Source organism: Amblyomma americanum, chromosome 3 (genome assembly GCF_052857255.1).
Source record: "Amblyomma americanum isolate KBUSLIRL-KWMA chromosome 3, ASM5285725v1, whole genome shotgun sequence".
Taxonomy (NCBI): Eukaryota; Metazoa; Arthropoda; class Arachnida; order Ixodida; family Ixodidae; genus Amblyomma; species Amblyomma americanum.
This window is the reverse complement of record NC_135499.1, coordinates 202,788,600-202,809,792: the sequence shown is the minus strand read 5'-3', so window position 1 is coordinate 202,809,792 and position 21,193 is coordinate 202,788,600. Positions and strand designations below refer to the sequence as shown.

The following is a 21,193-nucleotide window of genomic DNA, read 5'->3' as shown; positions in this document are numbered from 1 at the left end:
CTGCGCCAGGGTAGCGCATGTAGGTGCAGCTTTTTTGATGCGGTGCCAAAATCTTGAAGCTCTCCAGTGGAGGAAATTAGCACGTGTTAATTCGGCGTTTTAATTGCCGCAAACAATGGTCAGCTAGCTGCACTTTCGGTGAGTCCGTTAACTCGTCTTTTCCCTTAATCTGTCCACGTTCAAAAGTCCGCAGAAGTGCCTATGCTTTTCTATGCAAGGAGAACGTCGTAAATAAATATTTAAGATGTCAAATATTGAATATTTCAGCACTTTCCGTTAGTGTGGGGGGATAATAAACGCAAAGAAAAGCGTCATCAAGAAGCACGGTGACAGACCTCAGTGCGCCTCTGTCATCAATGTCCGCATGCATTTTGTCGCGGTTATTGGTCTTTAGAGCAGAGCGCTTTTCTTAGCGGATACTCTCTGCTGATGACAACGGCCAACAAGTAGACTACAAACGCTACAAGTGATGCTTGAAATCATTGAGAAGAAATCTTCAATTGAATTTCCTGGACCATCGCTCACGCACACATCCTGTTTCAAGTGGGCACGCTTAAGTACGCTTCCTGCCGTACCCAACTTCTAGCAACCACGAAGAAAAAGCGACACCAGTGGCTAGCGGGAGGACCTAATCGGTCACAGCGATGGAAGGAGAAATTCTTCTCAAAACCGTGCAGTGCTGTAGAAGGTAAGCCTGGTGTCAGCCTTCCAGCACCCAATTCAAGAAGCTATTCACACATGAAAACAGTGGGCGACTGATAGTTGACTCTCATTACTGGCTAGTATGAGTGCTCGGGCTAGTCATGTACGGATTAAGCCAAACAAAGGCAATGAATTCAACGCAAGGACAGGCGAGACATGCAGGTATAAGCAGGACGGACGCTTCTATACTTACGGTGGAGCGCCGACCTTGGGTGCATGCAAGCAGCTTTGCGTGGAGGACGCGACGAAAACGTCCTGGCAGAGCTTAGCGCAAATGGAGGTTGCGATGCGTTAACACAACGTAGTGCACCTTAACGTTCAGAAGCAGGGCTGCGTCTGCGAGAACCTTGCGTTAGCCGATTTGACAGAACTGACAATGTGATTACCAGCTACAATACCGCGCACGACTGCTGTTATGCGCTGGAATCCTAAAGCGTCGCTACATTTGCTATCTTGCTTGGAATGCATCGCGTGTAATCAAGCTAATGTTGGTAGGTTGGAGAGCAGTAAACAAGGAGATAAGAGTGCCATGTGATGCGATACTAAGAGAAAGAAGTCATTGGTCAGGGCTGCACTAAGGGACCTTCGCATTATCAGGTAGCGGAGACAACAGGCAGGCTAGAGGGCGAAGTCTTCGAAAGTAAGCTATTCATTAATTGACTGGAGTTGTGCCCATGAACTACACGAAGGAGCTCAACGCCAGCGATGTTGAGCTGGACGGTTGGCAGTCGTCCGTCCAGGAAGCCGCGTCTCACGGGAGCGCTATTCACTATGGTACATAGCTTCGCGTGTATATGGTCGCGATGCTCGCGAACAAAACTACCGGCGTCGCGAGAGCAAACCATTGATAGTTCTCCCAGAATGGCGAAACCAAGAAATTATGAGACATGCACACATGTGACGATGAAAGAACAACACTATTTAAAAAGTAATAGGAACAGAATCTAGTTGCATTCCATGCAGATGACTCCACTACCTGCAGTCGCTCAGAGGGCATGGCATTTTTATCGTCCCAAAATCCGCATTGAAACGCATTAAAACGAAGACGCCACTCTTACAGCGTTTGCGGCCCTCATAGCCGACGTGGTAAGGCATTCTCATGCTAGGCACGAGTCCGCCGAGGCCTACTGCGGCAACGTTTCGATGACGGAGGAAGATTGGTTGGTTGGTTTGGTTTATGAGGGTTTAACGTCCCAAAGCGACTCAGGCTATGAGAGACGCCGTAGTGAAGGGCTCCGGAAATTTCGACCACCTGGGGTTCTTTAACGTGCACTGACATCGCACAGTACACGGGCTTCTAGAATTTCGCCTCCATCGAAATTCGACCGCCGCGGCCGGGATCGAACCCGCGTCTTTCGGGCCAGCAGCCGAGCGCCGTAACCACTCAGCCACCGCGGCGGCTGACGGAGAAAGAATAAAAAAAAAGCATGTGTACTTAGGTTTCGGTTCCAGTTACAGAACCGCATGCCGACGAATGTAACAAGCCGTCCTATACTAAGCGGCTCACTCACAACAGACGGTGATGTGAGCCACGTGAAAATTCATTAAGCATTTACTAATACCCCATGTGGTGAGATTTTAATGCGCGTTAACGAACCGCAGGTGATTCAAAAGACTATTTTCATAATTGTTAAGCGAGCTTCGCCGCAATGCAATCACATGTTTCGTGACGTAGCACATGAGGATATGGCTCCCACGATGACAGCATGCATCCAGCACAGCAATGTGCACGGTCTGCACTTCGTCTGGCTGACTGCAAGCGACGCCGCTGGTTGGACAAAGTACAGAGAAGAGAAACCAACTTAACAATTATAGCGTTCTTGCTATATATATATATATATATATATATATATATATATATATATATATATATATATATATATATATATATATATATATATATATATATATATATATATATATCCAACTCCACATAACCGTACATAGCAAATTCGCTTCTTAAGTTCAATTAATATTTTAGGTCTATGTACATGTGGAAGGAATATTGTAGCGAACACCTTACTAGTATGTAACCAACAATTGCACCCTAAGTATGAGATAGCTAGATGCACAGTTTTGCGGTCCCGTAAGTTTCCACCGAACGAATGGCCGGTATATATACAGCCCTTTTTCAGGAGGGATCCACTCGTAAAACTGGTAAAGCCTCTTCTCGAGCTCGAATTTAGTTTGTCTCATATCCCATCAGCCTGTACATGGATTGCAAAACACGGGTAAGCTATACTGCGTGTATGATGGTGCAAGCCGGGAGGCCGAGGAATTAATTCATACCGATCCGGCTCTCATAAACGGTGCGGTCTTCCATCACGGGCCTTCTCGGAAAGCCGGAAAATCGACAAGCTGTCCGGCTGTCTATCTTGTCGGTGCCCCGGTGCCGCCGCGGGGCCACAAAAATAGCCGTGAGATTACTCGCGGCGGCCGATCGATCGCTTATGTGCACCGGGATCTGCTGAAGGGCGAGCTAAGAAATCACGGAGCAAATCCGCGGCCTCCCAGAGCTTTAGTGCGAGCCTCTATACGTGTACGGCAAACAGACACGGCGAGGTTGAGGATCGTTAGTGCGTGAGACGCTGGTAGCAGAAGAAAACGAACTCTTTCGTGCACTCGCCGCTGCGTCGATAATGAATAATAATAATAATAATAATGATAATAATAATAATAATAATAATAATAATAATAATAATAATAATAATAATAATAATAATAATAATAATAATAATAATTGGTTTTTGGGGAAAGGAAATGGCGCAGTATCTGTCTCGTATATCATTGGACACCTGAACCACGCCGTAAGGGAAGGGATAAAGGAGGGAGTGAAAGAAGAAAGGAAGAATAGGTGCCGTAGTGGAGGGCTCCGGAATAATTTCGACCACCTGGGGATCTTTACCGTGCACTGACATCGCACAGCACACAGGCGCCTTAGCGTTTTTCCTCCATAAAAACGCAGCCGCCGCGGTCGGGTTCGTACCCGGGAACTCCGGATCAGTAGTCGAGCGCCCTAACCACTGAGCCACCGCGGCGGGGCCGATAATGAAGGCATGAATGGCACATTTGTGTGAGTCGTATGCAGCTCCATGAAAGCGAGAGGTATTTTTTGAAAGGATAGTTTACGCTCGTGATCTGTTCAGAAAGAGGCGGGGGGAGGGGGGGAGGAACCTTGAGCATGATTCGGCTTCTCGCACGTCCTACGTGATATACATATTAAAAAGCGCAGTTTTCTATCATTTTTTTAATATAATATAGCTCAAATAGAAATCCCGCACTACGCATGCCAATGCATCAGCGCTTATTGAAACCCACAGAAGCCGAAATAGCCCCGATAACATGATGACAACGTTATGCATGGCTACTGCCAGAAGGAGAAGGCTTTAATGAGGAAACGTTTAGAGACCGGGACGGTTATTGAAGTTCTAGATGGGCTACTACAAAAACTGGAGCACGATTGGAACTCGGGTGGATCAGCAGAAGTATAAAAGAGCAATTTCATAAACTTGTACCACAAGAAAAGCATCACGTGTGCGCTTTCTCGCTTCATAGTAAACGTGCGCATATTTGTGCCAAGGTCTCGAAGAAAAACAAAGATAGCTAGCTAGCATAGCAGTAAACTTATTAGTTAAGAAATTAACCTAACAAATTAACTATGTTGGAAACATTTGGCGCGGGATCCCAGAAAATCTATCGTAAACAAATTTTAAGTATTTTACACTGCACACATGCAGGTTGTTTCAGGTAAGTTGTACCAAGGTTTAAAAAACGACAGCATGCTCTACAAAGATTCAACTAGCAGAGTGTAGTCTGCAGCCGTTTGGCCAGGTTTGCTATTGTTTTAAAAGCGCCTGATTTGTTAATTAGCAACGATAACTTAGCAAACGCTTTGTACCGTTAACATTAGTGCGAAATCTTCAATGCAAAAGTTGCAGATGGGCGTTGCGAAATGCTATTTTAGTTGTTTTCTTCAAAGTAACTTCAGCATGGTTCCCTTTTTTTTCTCGAGCTTAAAATAAAGAAAGCAAGATCTAAGAATCGCCCCGCGACTCTGCGCTCCCTCATCACGATGTTACCACCCTCAAAGACTTTCCAATTGAAGATAGTCGGTTACGCAAATTCACGATGATTAAACAAGCCAATGGTCACAACGATGGCTCTGCGATGAGTGTGGGCACTTCGCTTTGCCAGAATCTTGAAGCTCAACTTAGCTGAAACACCCTATATATCTGAAGCGCAAAAGGAGGCGCACCGAGTGTATAGTTTCAATGACAAATACAGAAAGTATTGCTCAGCACTAAACGGAAAGCACTGCTCAAACTTCGAAGTCCTTAAACCTGTTCCCTGGATTTCTCGCCAGATTTAATGGTTAGTTGAAAATTGTTATGTTTTCTTTTTAAAAATAAATTTTAATTCCAAAACTTGCCTGGTGTGAACGCAGTCACTGTTTATGGTTCAGGCGATAGACGCAATTCAGCCATTTCATAATTAGGAACATAGGTGTTATTTTAGCCCTGATGCATTGATAAAGAAAAGAAACTCTGGTGAAAAGTGCTTGCCAAGCAACAGATTTCATGGGCATACAGCATGCACAGGGCCATACACTTTGGGGTCTGTAGTACAATAGAAAATGTTCTGTCCTATCAGGCCCTGAGAGGTTAAACTGCTACCGCTCAGAACAGTAATGCATGCTGATTCCTTCGTACAAGAGCACCGAAAGACTGCAACCAGCTGCGTGCTGTCCTCGCCGTTGTACATATGATGCTGAAAAGAACAGAGGGAATAGTCCCAATTTTTTCCTTCTCCTCTACCGCAATAATTCGTGTATTGGGCAGAGATCAAGCTAAAGGTTCGTCAATAAACAACAACGAAGTCGCGAGGACAGCACAACTGACTGCCTTGATACTTGAAAGCTAGGATTTGAAATCATTTTGTAATGATTTCAAAACCTAGCTTTCGAGTAATCGCTATAGATCGGCGCGCAACTTTGAATCGTGCGGCAGCGGTTCATCCGCTGAAAGCAAACAGATTCCGCGTCCGAGCTCGTCTCTGCCACCTTCACACGCGTAATCGCCGTGTTCTTGGCAGCCGTTGCGAGACCTTGCGCGGTAAGCGGGGAGTCTGCACAAAAGACCGGGAACCAAGGTCTGCATGCTATTGTAACACGATGAACAAAGATCGGGCCGAATATAACCATTTCCTTCGGCACAGTCTCTCGAAACGCGGCAATCGCGCATCGAGGCCTTTAAGGTGTTGCAAGCAGCTGCCTCCACGCCGCACAGAACTGAAAGAGAAAAAAGAAGGCAAGAGAGTACAAAAACACTAACACCGTATGCCGGACCACCCTGATCGCCTGACTGCTTCCAGATCTCTATTTTTCTTTTTTAGAGGGACGATCTTCAGCGGTTCGCCTAGATTTCTATTTAGTTCATTTCGTTCCTCTTGACCTTGATAAACCAACCGATTTGACTGACAGCTAAAAAAACATACAAGAAGTTGCACGAAATACGTCATCATTACGAAACCACACGGAGCGTCTGACCGATGCCTCGAATCAGGGAAAAATGAAGTTCGGATTGACGCATGTGAGCTCCACATTATGTAATAATGCTGCGGACAAAAAGGTGCAATATCTAGGCTATATGGACGGAGAGCTACTTGAAGCAGTGTTTGCAGTACACAGAAAAAAAAAATGCGACGGAGGTTCAGACGTGACACAAAACAGACAGGACGGCCACGACGGTGAAACATGGATGAGCTGCCAGATTTTTCGGGTCTCCGTGGAGGCAGCGGCATGGCCACGCCCCGGACGAGAAGCTGACAGCCTCTCACGGTCAGAAATAGAAAAGCGGGAACATCGGCTAAAGTGCGAAAAAAAAGGAAGAAAACGAAAAGAAAGCAAAAAAAAATCGGGAAAAGTGAGAAAGTGTGTTCTCTCATATTGCGTGCCTCACGAATCCGCAGAAGCGCTGTTGCCGTGCACGCCTGGGTGGGGCCATGCACTCCTCACGGCCTGGCGCCCCCCAACACGTCCCGAACTAAACCACACCAAAAGAAATAACTAAATAAAAAAAACGGGAAGGGCAGCAGCTCGGGACACGGACATCATCTAGAACGTCCGGCCGAAAATGAAGACGCCACCGCCGGGCACGCTTCACCACTGTCTCGATAAAAACCGCGCAGTGGTGGGGAAGTTATCAGCGAGTTAGGGATGGAATCTCAACAGCTTCTCGTACGGGTTAGTTTCCAGGCGGCTGTCGTCTTGGATGTGCTAACTGTAAATATCGGGAACGCTCGCGCGCAAGCCCCCCACCCCGCCCCGCCAACTGTAAGGAACCATTACCCACCAGCGAATAGCTGTAAGAATAAGGTGAGTGACTTTGTGGCGTCTGCTCTCCACCTTCTGCAACGCTGCATGTTTTTAGTCCTCGCTGGCAGGCCCGAGAATTGGCGGTCGATCGTGCTGGCATCTCCGCGCGTTCCTCCGTGGGCGTTTGCTTGTGGTGCCGGCGTCTTCGTGGAAGACAGAGGAGGCAGGTAATGGCGGGGGGTCGTCGGAACAAAGGAAAGAACAGGAGACGAGGATGAGGGGATTGGAACGGGGAGAAGGAGAAATTGGAAGACGACGGCGGCTTTTAGTGTTCTAGCTGTGCACGCCGGCTCAAGGACGTTCAGGCCCAACGTAGGGAGCCGTGATGCATAGAGAAGGACGGGTCAATCCTCCCCCTCCTGCTCGTGATCTCCCTCCACCCCTTACCCTACAACCCCTCGCTGCGATCCCGTTCATTTGCTGCCGTTCGCGCAATGCAGTCGTTCCTGGCACTCATTTCACTTAGTCCCCGGTGGCATGGCAGCGGCGATTACGTGAGAGGAAGCGGGGTAGGCGTGGTGGGAGGGCAATGGGGGAGGACAGCCAACTCTCTCTAGCCGTGGCCTCTCCGCCGGCGTGTGACCCACAGCCGGTGTTTACAAGCAGACATGCGTGAGCACCGCGCCCGAACCCGTGAATATGAGTGCGAACACTTTTCGCACTGAGTGCATGATCATGTAAATTTATAGTTTTATTTCGCTATTTATGTAGTGTACCACCGAAATATCGTAAAAGAAATTATCCGGAACTTCTGTATTCAAGAATTTATGAACCTGTTGACTCACGGTACACTTTGGTAACATCTTCAACGTGTATAATTCTGTCAGCAATGTACAGCGGCAAAATTTGAATGTTCCATGAGAGCCATCTGTGCTGCATGCTTTCGCTAACAGGAATTTACTGGTGAGATTGGAAGCAATGATAGAGAGAAGAATAAGTCAGCCGAACTTAGCGAGCAGCCATAACGGTTCACTGGTTTTTTTAGCGCGGAATCCTATAATGAAAGATTTATTTTCTTTTTTGAAAACAAACAGTCTTCCTAGATAGTAAGCGTTTTCTTAGCAAGCTTTCTTCACCACTCGACTCTGGGTTCTTTGACCACCCGTGCATGCGCTGGAAGGTAAACTGCCGGGCTTCAACGACTGTTACCGGCAGGATCGATTGCGTCGGCCACCCCTTATACTGCGAACGACGGTCGTTTGCAGCCGTACCGGTATGTATGCCCACATCAAGGTATGTTTTTTTTTTTCTAACCGAGAAGTAAGTGCGATATTCTGCACGTATAAATTGACAATAAAATGGAATAAGCAAAGCCCCGAAATTGAAGTCTTTTCCGCATGCAGCGAAAGACATCAGAGAACGCTAAGCACTTCCCGTTTCTTTCTTGGTATGTACATGAAAGGTCCTGCCCTGATGACGTACTTTTGCTACCTCGCTTTTCTGGTTCACTTGCTGCAGGCGTGCGGGAAGCTAATAAAGGCCAAGCAGCGCAGCGCCTGCAGTGCACTCAGTGCTCGGCCAATCATTTTGGCTCACTAAGTAGTCCTTCTTAGATTCCTTTTTTTTTTTCCCCGCGCTGACTGTTCATTCCACACCCGCGGTTACCTTGAGATCTCATGGTCGTTGTCCGCATGAAATGACGTTGACCCCTCAACAGGTTACGCTGAAAGTCATGTCACATTAAATGAACGCCCCTCCTACTAAGTCATATACTACTGCTACCGTAGTGCCAGGCTGTCACGCATTCGCGTCGCCATGTCGTTCCTCTGAGCGCTGCAACGCCAAAACGCGTCTGCGAGCGTCTTGCGTTTAAGAGCGACATGAATGATTGGCTTCGAGCAGTAAGAGCGACGTCAGCGTCCTGGCCTGCTAGCTCAGTCGGTTAGAGCGTCGTGCTAATAACGCGAAGGTCGTAGGTTCGATCCCTGCGCAGGCCACTTTTTTTTTTTTTTTTGCACACATACGCGTGAGCGTAATATACGTCACCGCCTCTAGTACGCATACAGTAAAACTGACCGTTGGGGTCTTTTTTGTTTATTGGCGGATTATATCACCACTTTACGGGAGTGAGCCAGTGAGTGAAAATTTTATTTCTGGCAACTCACGATACGCGTTGTCAAGAGTCGGCGACCTGGTGGTGGGCCACACATGAGCTTGACAGGAGGGGGGGGGGGGGGGTAAGGGGGGTGCAGGGGTCTAGCACTTGAGCGAGGTGTCGTACTACGCGAGGCCAGGGAACGGACCAAAGACCCGGTGGTGGAGCGCTAGAGATCCATCGGCTGGAGAGCCAAGGCTGCTGATGGAACGGAGGAACGGGTCAGGAATTGTGTTCCCAGGGCCTTTTAACAGCAGCAGTATTTGAATTGCCCATTTTACATTCTGTTTGCGCATTCTCTATAGTCAGAACCCCGTTCATTTCGGTGACACTTGAACGCGTTTTCAGAAAGTAGGAAGGAGGGTGGAAAATTCGCTGGAAGCCAGCCACCCCCGCATCCAATAGCAGCTTGACCCTTCCCCCTTTCATCCTTCTGTCTTGCCCAACCAAGGCTATCTTGGAACGCATCCGTCCTGCTCTTGCGACGATGTGGCTGACTTTCGTAACGCTCTCCCACGCTTTCGTAATTCCCCAGTCAATGCTGATATCGGGGATAAAACCTTGATGGACTGCACGCGAATTAATAATGGACACTACCTGCTGAACCGTGCATAGTGCATATGCTAAAGCGCAAGAAATACACTTGCGCAGGAATAACGGCACGAATAAAAATATAATTGCGTTTAACCTCGTTCCTTCAAAACGTTGTTGGTGTGCTTTTTTTTAATTTTTAACCATAAAGCGGCCCGAGTCAACACCTATTATTGTGGTAATGAGTTGCGATCACCATTTTTAAGTCTCTATTTCTGTCGCTAATTCACACAGTCATTCCTATCAGCAATAAGGGTACTCGGTAATATTTGAGACTTCTGCTTTTCGCTCTGCAAGGTGCTGTCTGCTGCAGGCGTAATAATATTTTCGTTCGTTATTTTGAAAGCCCAGTGATGAAATGCATGATCCTCACTAACTGAAAAAAAAAAAAATACGCCTACCTTTCTTCCGAGTTCTTCCTGCACTGAGGGCTTCCCACAGTATTGGAGAAAGTATAAGCTCAGCTGTAGTAGTGGCCCCTTTTTTGCGTTCTTTTCGGGGCTGTAATAGATTGATGAAAGCTTCCTGCCCCAGCACCGCACGACCCGAACGCTCCAAAGCTCCAATGTTATGCCGGGTAAACAAACCCTCGCGTGCTATGCCCGGTGTCGTAACGCCCTTTGGAGACGCCGAAGGACACTATTCGCACAAGAAAAAGAACGGTATCATGAAATATGCAGCGCCGAGAGTTCGGGCACCGCGCCAGCATTCGAAGTTAACGGTGGTGAAAGCCCCCCGCACCGAAGCCTTTACGGCCGGCGCGCGCTTCTACATCACGCAGGGCTTATTTCATACTGCGTAAAACAGGCAATAAATATTAACAGGCTTAAGCCGCGCTGATCAAGCTAGTTTTTTATGCGAAGCATACTAGCCGCACAACCGAGCTCTTCCTAGCTGCGAAGCATACTAGCCGCACAACCGAGCTCTTCCTAGCTGCGCCGCGCGCGGCCGCGTAGCTACCACTTGACCTACATCGGCGCACCACGTGATATGACGTCACAACAGCTGTGAAAGCTGGGGCTCAACTCGTGCGCTCGCTTGCGGACGCGCAGCCTCCGCCGGCGGCCTAACTCCCGCTCCTAACGCTAGGAGATACTGACGTCACGCAATTGTATAAAAGGCGGCGCACTCGTTGAGTCAGTTGAGCAGCGAGATGTCGGCCAGGGAGAGGGCGGCTCGCCAGACCGCAAAGCGCAAGTTACAAAGAGCCACGGAAACGGGAGAAGAACGAGAAGTACGGCTTGCCAAGCGACGTATGCTTCGCATCCTAGGCTTAACCATAAGCTAAGCCAGGCCATTTTTTTTCTCCTCTACCACATCATAACAACTGGTTATACAATGTTTTAATTAAACAGAATTAATAATTAATGGCTTTTTACGTGCCAAAGAAGGCGTTTCGACCACCTGAGATTCTTTAACGTGCACCGCACAGCCCACGGACACTCAGCAGAGTAAACTGTCCGATAATGTTTTAATATGTCCGATTATTCAGTTATTGCACGATAGTTGCACCTTTCTTCTGAGGTGCGTTAGGCTTGCCCTGAAACGGAGGGGTCGCATGAGCTTTCCCAGAAAAACCATCTTGTTCCGACGTCAGTGCACGCTAAAGATCCCCAGGTGGTCGAAATTATTCCGGAGCCTTCCACTACGGCACCTCTTTCTTCCTTTCTTCTCTCAGTCGCTCCTTTATCCCTTCCCTTACTGCGCGGTTCAGGTGCTCTTCGAGATTTGAGACCGATACTGCGCCAGTTCCTTTCCCTAAAAGCCCATTTACATTTACATCCCAGCGAATTTCAGCTTTTAACAGCCTCTCGCGTCTGAAAGCGCCTTTGCTGAAGGACAAGCTTGAACTCTCATGAAGCCTTTGAGACAAGTTGAGCAAAAGCTGCTCAAGCATCTCGAAGCATTCCAGCTTTCAAAATGCAGCAAAAGCTGCGATCGTTCTGAGCCTATCCATTGGCAGTACAACAAGAATATGCATTCCCGTATGTTCAAATCTTGCGCTGCCCAAAGCACCCATGGAAACAGCTTCTTCTGTATTCTTTTTTTTTTGCCATTAAGTGATTTCTCTGCTCCCTCGGCAGTTCGGCGGCTATTGGCACACACCGGCTTCGTTCTGCGGTGGCAGTTGCTAATGATGCGGCGAGTTGTGAAAGAGCCTAGTGCTTTCGTGTTTACAGCTGGATCGCGAAGCGTGAGTACAGCACGGCATCAAGTGTAGCGGGATATACCATGCAGATGCGAACTGCCTTATGATGACCGGTATCGACCGAAAGTCGGGACGAAAGAGTTTTGGCATCGCAAGCAACTCCTCGGGCAACGCAGGCGCTATTTACTCGACACTTCCTTTTTGTTTCCTTTATTTGGCCAGCGCCAACTCACGTGCCTGTATTACAGGTACTGCGCTTGGTTAGCACTCGTTACCCAGTATAGCCGTGTTGTCGCCAACGGTCTCGAACCAATGTGGAGCAAGACCTGTTCAGTACGTCGGGCCTTACACAGAACATCCCGATTTCCTAAAAAGCTGGCGCTTCTCAGAAATTACGCGACGAACCACTTAACTGCAGGTTGCTGGCGGGAGCAACTCGCTGTAACGAGCAGAGACATTAACGTTAATACGTATGCTGGGATTAGGGACGAAATTCGACAGATTACAAAGAGGCCTTGGAGGAGAGTTTAATGACCTCCTTTGGCGTGTCATACTTTCGTGGTTGCGTCTGGTATCGAGGGCCAAGTCGCTCACCAGATCATCAAGAAATTTACGTAACGTAGACTTTCCCCTTGTTTGCAAGTTTATTCAGCCTTATTCCTGCTTATTCTACGCCTGAGCAGTTTAGTACAGGCAGGCTTGTCTTAATCAATCTAGTTCCGTCATAACAGGTGTAAAGCTCAGCCTTGGCTAAGCTATTTTTGTCTCAGAAATAACTTCGCACAGCTAGAAAGGCATTTTGCTATTTGTGTACCTCGTAAGCTTCACTTAAAATTAAGAGCAACATTGCTGCGGCAGTCCCGGCCATAAGGGTTGAGCTCAAATGAAGGCAGCTACGCCAGCCGTTCGGAACGAACTGAACGTAAAACGTGTGTCAAAAATAACAAAAGTGATTTTACCTGATGAAAACGAGATAGCTGGGGAAAAAGCCGAACTTTTTCGTATTGGCATCCTGTTGAACACTTAACGAAGCAATCAACACACTTAAACTTATTCATCGCATGGGCCTTCAAAAAAAAAAAACCGTCATTGATATTAAAACACAGTCAACGCGGCAGGGGTAGGAGGCAGCACTGTCTAGCTCGGACGAAAGACGTCAAAGTGAGCTTATCGAACGAGCAAAAGCAGCAGCATACGCCAATGGAGCCCCGAACTAAGGACACCGCCCTCCTTTTCCCCATCCTCTAACTGGATTTCAGTGTTTTCATAATGATCATCGCGTGTTTTGTCATTTTTTCGAAAGCGTTGTTTTCTCGGTTGCAAAGAAAAAGGGACAGCTAGTTAGTAATTAAGAAAAGGACGAAGTTTACTATTCAAATATAAAAATCGGAAAAAGGCGAAAGTTGAAAACGAGAGAGAAAAATCGTCGGCTGAAGTTTGGATGAAGGATAAATAAATAATTAGGCAACAGTAAATAAAGACCTTGGCTAATGAGAGACCGGCACAGCCTCAAGCTGTCGTCCACTTAGTGCGCTGTTTTCTTCTGATTCAATTTCTAAGATTCCTTTATATATCCTCCATTGTTGGCCGACGTCTTTTGTAGCGATAGCTACATTACGGTAACATTTCGAGCCTTCAGCGTGGCTGCGTCGCTACGCAGTCACGTCGTTGGTCACGTGGTGCGGAGCAGCTGCCGGCGGCGCGGCGCCGTCCTGGTCACGTGCTGACCAGCCATAGCTATTGCGTCACTCCAGGTTTAACCAGAGCCAAACCACCGCCATTCTTTTTATTGTGAATATGCGGGGTGGTCCTAAAGGATCAAAAAACGTAAAAACTAAATAATTCGAAACTTACAGGCACTAGCACGATGTCGCTTCCACGTAAATGCGCTAACAGAAGGAATGACGCAGAAGACGAAGAGAACGAAATACAAACACAGCGCCGCACTATACGACTGTGCAAAATTTTCTTCAGGAAACGCAGCGACTCCCATTCTAATTTCTTTTTCCCGCCCTCAGTCAGTACGACATTGCAACATTACAGGCATTGTGTACTATTATGCACATTAAGCAATTGTCCCGTCTTTGATCTCCAAGTTAACTGGACCCCTTTCCTTCCCTCTTCCAATCTATCAGACTACATACTATTACCACTCCTTTTCCCGTCAAAACTTTCCTGTATCCAGTAATTAACCGCCTGTGTCTTGGCCACTCCCCCGTAGTGGGTATGTGCCAGCAACGTCTGAGGCCTTCCTTCCTACCTTCCTTCCTTCCTTCCATACAACAACGGAGACAGGCTGAGACGCCGCTGCGGTGACAAATAGGCGACGACAACGACTTGAAAGTGGATCAGCGCAGTAGATACTGACTGCAGCTTTCGTTTCTAAAGCTAATTCCTGCTTTTGAATGTACTTTACAATGCCCAGCCGGGCCCTTGGGGTACTTAAATAAATAAATAAATAAATATTCCATGCGTTTCAGGGAAGGTGAAAACTAATTTTAAGCCGCCGCGGTGGCTCAGTGGTTATGACGCTTAGCTGCTGTACCTTCGTTCCTGGCAGCGGTGGTCGTATTTCGATGGAGGCGAAACTCTAGACGCCCGCCTGCTCTGCTACGTCAACGCATTTTAAAAAACCCCAGGTGGTCGAAATTTCCAGAGCCCTTCACTGCGGCGTCCCTCATAGCCTGAGTCGCTTTGGGACGTTACACCCCCATAAACCATAAACCAAACTAATTTTTAAAAATGGGGTTTTTGAGCTAGAGAGAAGGTTCTTGCCGCACAGTAATACCAGTGTTGGCGGACGTCAAAAAGCAGACAAATCATGTTAACTATTAGATTGACTAACTAAATTCTAATAGTTATTTTTCTAACTGTTAGCACGATAAAGTACCCGATAAAGGAACAACTTCGCTGCTAGCGGCCCAGAATACCTAACTCGAGCGCGGTCACGCACTCTCTTCATGGATGCCTTAGAAGCAAGAATTCCAAGCAGACGCTCTGGTCGGCTTATCGAGAGAGCTCGTCGCATACGTAAAAAGCAGAAGTCCGTGTGGCGCGATCGGTGAGCGAAGACTTCCGCAAAGATTACCACCGAAAGGATGGCTTATGGGCTTTGCAAAGCAAACCGCCTGCAGATGGCACTCATGGCAGTCACTAATAATAGACGCTAATGCTATACTGCTGTCCGTTAATAAACACGCAGTACGAACCAGCTTATGCCAAATCCGCAACTGATCCGCAAGTTGGTAGAGCTTGGTTCCGGTGCTAGCGTGGATCGCCAATCAGGCTAAGCGAGAAACCTGGTATTGGCAGTCAAACGCCTAGTTTTTGTAGTTAGCGCAATCCACCTATCTGGGCAAGGATTGATGCTAACAGTTCACTCAGCACTGTGAAAGTAATGCAGTTAGAAACCAATTATTCGAGGCAAAGTTTTGATTCTTTGAAAAAAATACCGCATTATAAAAGTGGGCCGTCCGGTTTGTAAGAGCTCTACAGTTCGTCCTAACTAAACGAACTTGACCGTAAAGTTTGATTCCACGAAACTTTTTCCGAGGAGAAGGGGTCATAAAAAAACTAGAAGATAATACGCTAAGATCAAATCTCTCAGCAATAAGTCAGGCAAAGTGAGCCAGCTGGGAAACAGCGGCCGTTCCCTTGACCACTATGTATAGTGGCATATACAAACCCTATGTGAACCGTTGCTGTTTTGTGTCTGCCTGCTCTTGTGCTATAACCATGTGGCGATGGGTCCAAACAATCTCTGTATCTTTTGGATGTTGTATGTATAATAAATAAAAAAATGTAACCCATATTTGAGCAAGATGTTTCGTACAAAACTAGTTCGTTGTTTACCATGTTGTGATGCAGGGTTTTATCCCCTGTTCCGCCGAGTAGCGACCGGCTTTGGATTGGGCACAAGCTTTCCACTGTTTTGGTGCTCAGCTTCCCAGGTGCGGAATTCTTGAGAAAATATTGACCTTCTATCCAACCTCGTGTAGACAAAAACGTACTTTAGTCATAGCGCTCCTTGGCTGAGCTACACTTGCGCCGTCAACATGAAATCGTCATCATCAGCCATGTGTGCATCGCACTACAGGGAAACTAAAGAGCGACAGGCGTACGCGTACACTGCATGCGTATAGGGATGTGTACTTGCTCTACATTGCCACTAGGGTGCGCGTGTCTCCATTGTCAACTGCAGGGAGACCCAAAGCATGCTCGTGTGTCAGTTTGCCTGTGTAGAAGCAGCATTAGAAGCGGCGATGAGGGACTGGAGCAATGAATAAACAAGAATTGCGACGACCGTTGGAGGCGGGCAAGTTTTATTCCATTTCAGTCCATGGCCAAAATGCTGCATACTCGAGTAGCGGTGATGGAAAAGAAAGGGGACACTGCGCAAGACTTTTACTCCTTGAATGTGTCTACTGCAACTGTAACCTTTATGTACCCCCGCACTATCGAATTTGAGCCAGGTTAAGCAAGCAGGAGTCTTGGGAAAATGCGTCGCTTCTAACCGACTTTTCTCCAGCCTCACTCACGTGAGTCCACCTAAAAATTATATAATCATCAAGTACTTCAGTTCCCCTAGAACCTTCCGCGATAACATAAATCAGCCACGTTAGCCCTTGCCCTCACAAGCTTACTTGTGCAACCTAACCAGCGTTCTCCGTATATTATACGCATGAACGAAACATAATACATTTTTTTTTCGACGCAGTGCAAGAAAGAGAAGGGCCTAACATAGCGCATTCTTATCATGTAATTCCGGTCAAATATCACTTGCGGCACATGCCGGCTCGAAGTTCAAATAAAGACCGCCGCAGTAAAGTACCGCAACTTCGTGGAATGTGCAGCTGGCGCCAGCCAACCTCAAAGCTCTTCGCACTGTAATGAAAAAGATGAAGCCGCAATCAATCTGCGCTCCCATTGCGCGTCACTCGAGCCCGAAAAGGGAACCCGAGCGGCTGGCGTCCAATATCTTAGAGGCGATCTTCTCTGGTTTTCTGGCCCCCATGTAAATAAAAATTCCATTACGCCGCATGTGTACACAAGAATTCCCGGCGCTGCTTAGTGGGTACCTCAGTTGTCGTGCACTTACATAACACGACTTCGCAGACGCGGGCACTTTTTATTGGCGAACAGCTTTACGCGTTAAACTTTTGATTGGCTGGTGCTATACATAACTAGCAGAATGCTGCACTATTCTTGTGAAGCAGAACGCAGTCATTTTACTTCGCATTCTGGTCCGCGCAAGGTACAGCAGTCTGAAAAAAAAAAAGGGGGGGGGGGGGGAGAGGGGGGGGGGGGTCTGCTTCCTTCGCGGTTCGCAGAATGCAAGCAGCATAAGGCTCTCACTGCAACAAACAGGTGGAAACAGGTGGAAACAGGTGGAAATATTTGTAACTGTGCAAAATTTGTGCACCCACAACAGCACACTCAACTCTTGTTTAAAAGTAAACGCGGTCACAACACAGTTAAAAGAATCTGAAGTACTGTATACAATGCTACTATAAGTGCCACTGAGAGGGTTGCAAAAGAAAAAAAAAGAAATTTCCCTCATGAGCGGGTGACAGTGCAAAAGGAAAAAGAAGTGCTGGCTCTCGCTGCGCGAGCACTTTTTCAGAGCGCGTTGCTAACGTTCTTTTGTGGTAAAACATCTTGAAGAATGCCGCTCCTTCGTTATCGGTCGGCGTGTATCGGCTCATCCGAGGAAGTCGCCGCTCAACGCAGCGGTTACCACCGCGGCGCCCTGGGCCGCTTGTTGCATCGACGACGCGACCACGGGAGCTCGGCGTCCTCACGCTCCTCGTCCACTCCACCACGAACCGACAGGCTTACGGAGTCTGTGTCATCGTGCTCGTCGCTGTCCCTGGCAAGTTCCACACTTTCAAATCGGGGCTTATTCTCGCGGGGTAATGCCACTGCCTCAGCAGGGTCCGCCGGCCGTGGTGGCCTCCAGCCAGGATTGAGCGAGGACTTCGACAGCACTTGGGCTTCCGGAGATGCTATCCCAATGTTCCCCACGCTCCGGGCTCCAAAGGACTACGTGGGCTTCGCTAACTTGCCCAACCAGATATACCGTAAGGCAGTCAAGAAGGGCTTCGAGTTTAACCTCATGGTGGCCGGCGAGACGGGCCTCGGAAAGTCGACGCTTGTGAATTCAATGTTCCTTGCTGACATCTACCCATGTGACCGTCCACTATCATCCCAACGAGCAAAGAAAACTGTGCAAGTTGAAGAAATTCGAGTACTGCTGAAGGAAGGCAGCGTCGACCTGGCGTTGACGATCGCAGACACACCTGGCTTTGGAGACGCTGTCGACAACACTGGTTGTTGGCAGCCCATAATTGACTACATTGAAGCTCAGAATGCCGAGTTCTACGTCGCCGAATCACGTGTGCATCGAGTGCCATTTCATGACAGCAGAGTCCACTGCTGCCTGTACTTCATCGCACCGTCTGGACATGGGATGAAGACCCTTGACATAGAGTTCATGAAGAAATTACACGACAAAGTGAACATCGTCCCAGTGATTGCCAAAGCAGACACAATGACAGTTGAGGAGTGCAGCCGATTCAAGCGTGAAATTTTAGATGAGATAAAGCAAAACAACATTCTCATTTATGAATTTCCGAACCCTGAAGATGACGAAGAGAGAAAGCTGCAGAAGTCGCTGAAAGATCGCGTTCCTTTTGCAGTTGTGGGCAGCAGTACGATGGAGGAAGTGAACGGCCGGATGGTCAGGGGTCGCAGGTATCCCTGGGGTGTCGCAGAAGTTGAAAACGCGGACCACTGTGACTTCGCTGCATTGAGGGATATGCTGATCAAGACCAATATGCAGGACCTGAAGGACATCACAAATGACGTCCATTATGAAAACTATCGCTTCCAAAAGCTCACTAGCCTTGTAGGACCTAATGACAGATGTGACAACAGCCTCCTCATCCACATGGAGGAAGAAAAGAAACAAAATGAAGCCAGTCTAGAGCGTACAAGGAAATTGTTGGAAGAGGCATACAAGATGAAGGTCAACGAGATAGAGCGGCGGTTAAAACAGACTGAAGCGGACTTTCGCAAGAAGGAAGAGCAGATGAAGAAATGGCTGGAGCAGGACAAATTTGAGCTGCAGGAGAGGCGGCGCATCTTTGAGAAAGAGAAAAGCCTGTTTGAAATGACCCACAGGGACATGATTTAGACAAATGGCCGTGAGAAGCACTTATCCTGGAGACGCGGATGGTAAAGAGAAGCTCAAGGAAAACGAAGTCCTCCGTTAGAGACAATCGCTGTTCCTTAGCGAAGGCTCACTTGGAACGTAAATCATTGCCCCAGAATGGTGGAGTGCCAAACCACTTTCTGCAGCGTACTTTAACCTCGCCAAAACAGTCGTCTGGCTTATCCTAACCTTTGAAGGAGACTACCGTTTCTAAAGCACGTTTCATTGTGCATTGCTGTTCTTCAGTGTATTTTTTTCTGCACAGCTTTCGTGTCTCATAAATTGGTTTCTGAGGAAAGGAAATGGCTCAGTATCTGTCTCACATCTCGATGGACACCTGAACCGCGCCGCATGGGAAGGGATAAAGGAGGTACTAAGAGAAGAAAGGAAGAAAGAGGTGCCGTAGTGGAGGGCTCCGGAATTATTTCGACCACCTGGAGATCTTTAACGTGCACTGACATCGCACAGCACACGGGCGCCTTTGCGTTTCGCCTCCATCGAAACTCGGCCGCCGCGGCCGGGTTCGAACCCAAGCACATTTTTGTAAGTTTTATTAGCGTCACAGATAAATCAGCGTCTGGCAGTCCATCGACGAGTGGACAGTCTGATTAGATCAAAAGGTTATCGATGTCTAACGTTTCCTAGGATGACGGTCACTTACTTTGCAGCTTAAACGATTGTGTATGCCGAAAAACCAAAGCGGCTAGCTGAGGTCGTTCAGCCTTCATAGAAAATTAAACAGCGTTAGGACCCTGGGCAGGTCAAGCCTGAAACGATCACCTTTAAATTACGCCAGACTATAAGTATCTGGTCCAAAGAGAAAACAAAGCTTCATAGTACAAGGTGACCGAAATTTTATTCATGCAGAACTGGAACCACAGTCCACGAACATTAAATCTTGCAGGAAAAAGACATTTTTATAAAGGCAGTGTGTCAGATTAACGGGATGAACGGCGAAGTGGAACCAAGTTCAACGCGCAGGAACAAGCCCCTCGTTCTTGATGAAGTAGAAGTATAGATAGCGAAGTAGAGGCTCAAACGAGGAAGAAAGGGGGAGAAAACGCTGTCTCTTTGGTAGCCGCCAAATGCATCCTGAATTATCATCCACATGACCTCCGACAGCGGCGTCTAAGACAAAACTTTTGCACGTGTATTTAGTGACACAAGAGAAGTTGCCTGCTCCGCAATGCCTGCTCCGCATTGCCGTAGAGTGTGCGCTGCGCACGCGCAAGACACTGCGGCTTGAAGTGTCGCGACTGCGGAACAACAGAGCGCCTGCATTATTTCATCTTGCACCATGGGTACTTGACAGCGGGGGATTTGTGAACAATTCTTATTCGCAGCCCTATTTCACAGCGGTTCTCTGTTTGCACAACGCATTTATTAGACGCTCTCCGCCTAAAAAATGTAAGGTTTTCCCGTGAAAAATTGCTCGCATACGGATTCCCTCCGTCCATTGTAAAGTCCGCCCAAGGTATTCGAAATTGAGTCTGACTTCTAAACAGAAGTTTCCGCGGCTCCATTCCCCTCTTTGACACATTTTATTTTTTTGAGTACCTCTCTCGAGGCTTACCGAACATCAACCAAGCAGCTAGGTGTGCGAAATATTTAAGAAAAATTAGCTGCGGTTTAACTACTGCTGAACCTGTCCTCTATTCCTGTCCCCTCACCTCTTTCATTTCATTTCTCCATTCTGCCTGCTGTCCTTTATTTCCGCTGCCCCAGCTCAGGTGCCTCAGTATCGATGGCAGATGCCGGGGCTAGCAAAAATCTTTTCCTTCCTTTTTACTATTATTTTTAATAAAACCACTACCACCACCACCTGAACCTGGTTAGAGAGCGAAAGCTGTGGTGTATCGGGCAAGTAGTCGCGGCTTTGCGTCTGTAACGTCGAGTGCGTTCCGCACACGACAGGCAGCGCTCCACCATGCCACCCTCGCAGGTGGCAGTTAAATTAATGGTTGATCGCGAGAGGCTGGCCACCCAATGAATGCTCCGGCTTACTGCTGCAGTGCCGCGTGTCTGCCACAACGTTGTCAGCGCTAATGCATGCAGGCCACATCTTTCTCT

The 21,193-nt window shown here is 47.8% G+C and overlaps 1 non-coding gene and 1 pseudogene across 1 annotated transcript; both read left to right on the top strand.

Annotated features, from left to right (window-relative positions):
• The first annotated feature begins 8,938 nt into the window (after positions 1 to 8,938).
• On the top strand, positions 8,939 to 9,012 carry TRNAI-AAU (transfer RNA isoleucine (anticodon AAU)). The gene has a single exon. It is a non-coding gene; the product is annotated as a tRNA-Ile (tRNA).
• Positions 9,013 to 17,530: 8,518 nt separating this feature from the next.
• LOC144123587 (septin-7 pseudogene) lies at positions 17,531 to 19,381 on the top strand (annotated as a pseudogene).
• The last annotated feature ends 1,812 nt before the right edge of the window (positions 19,382 to 21,193 follow it).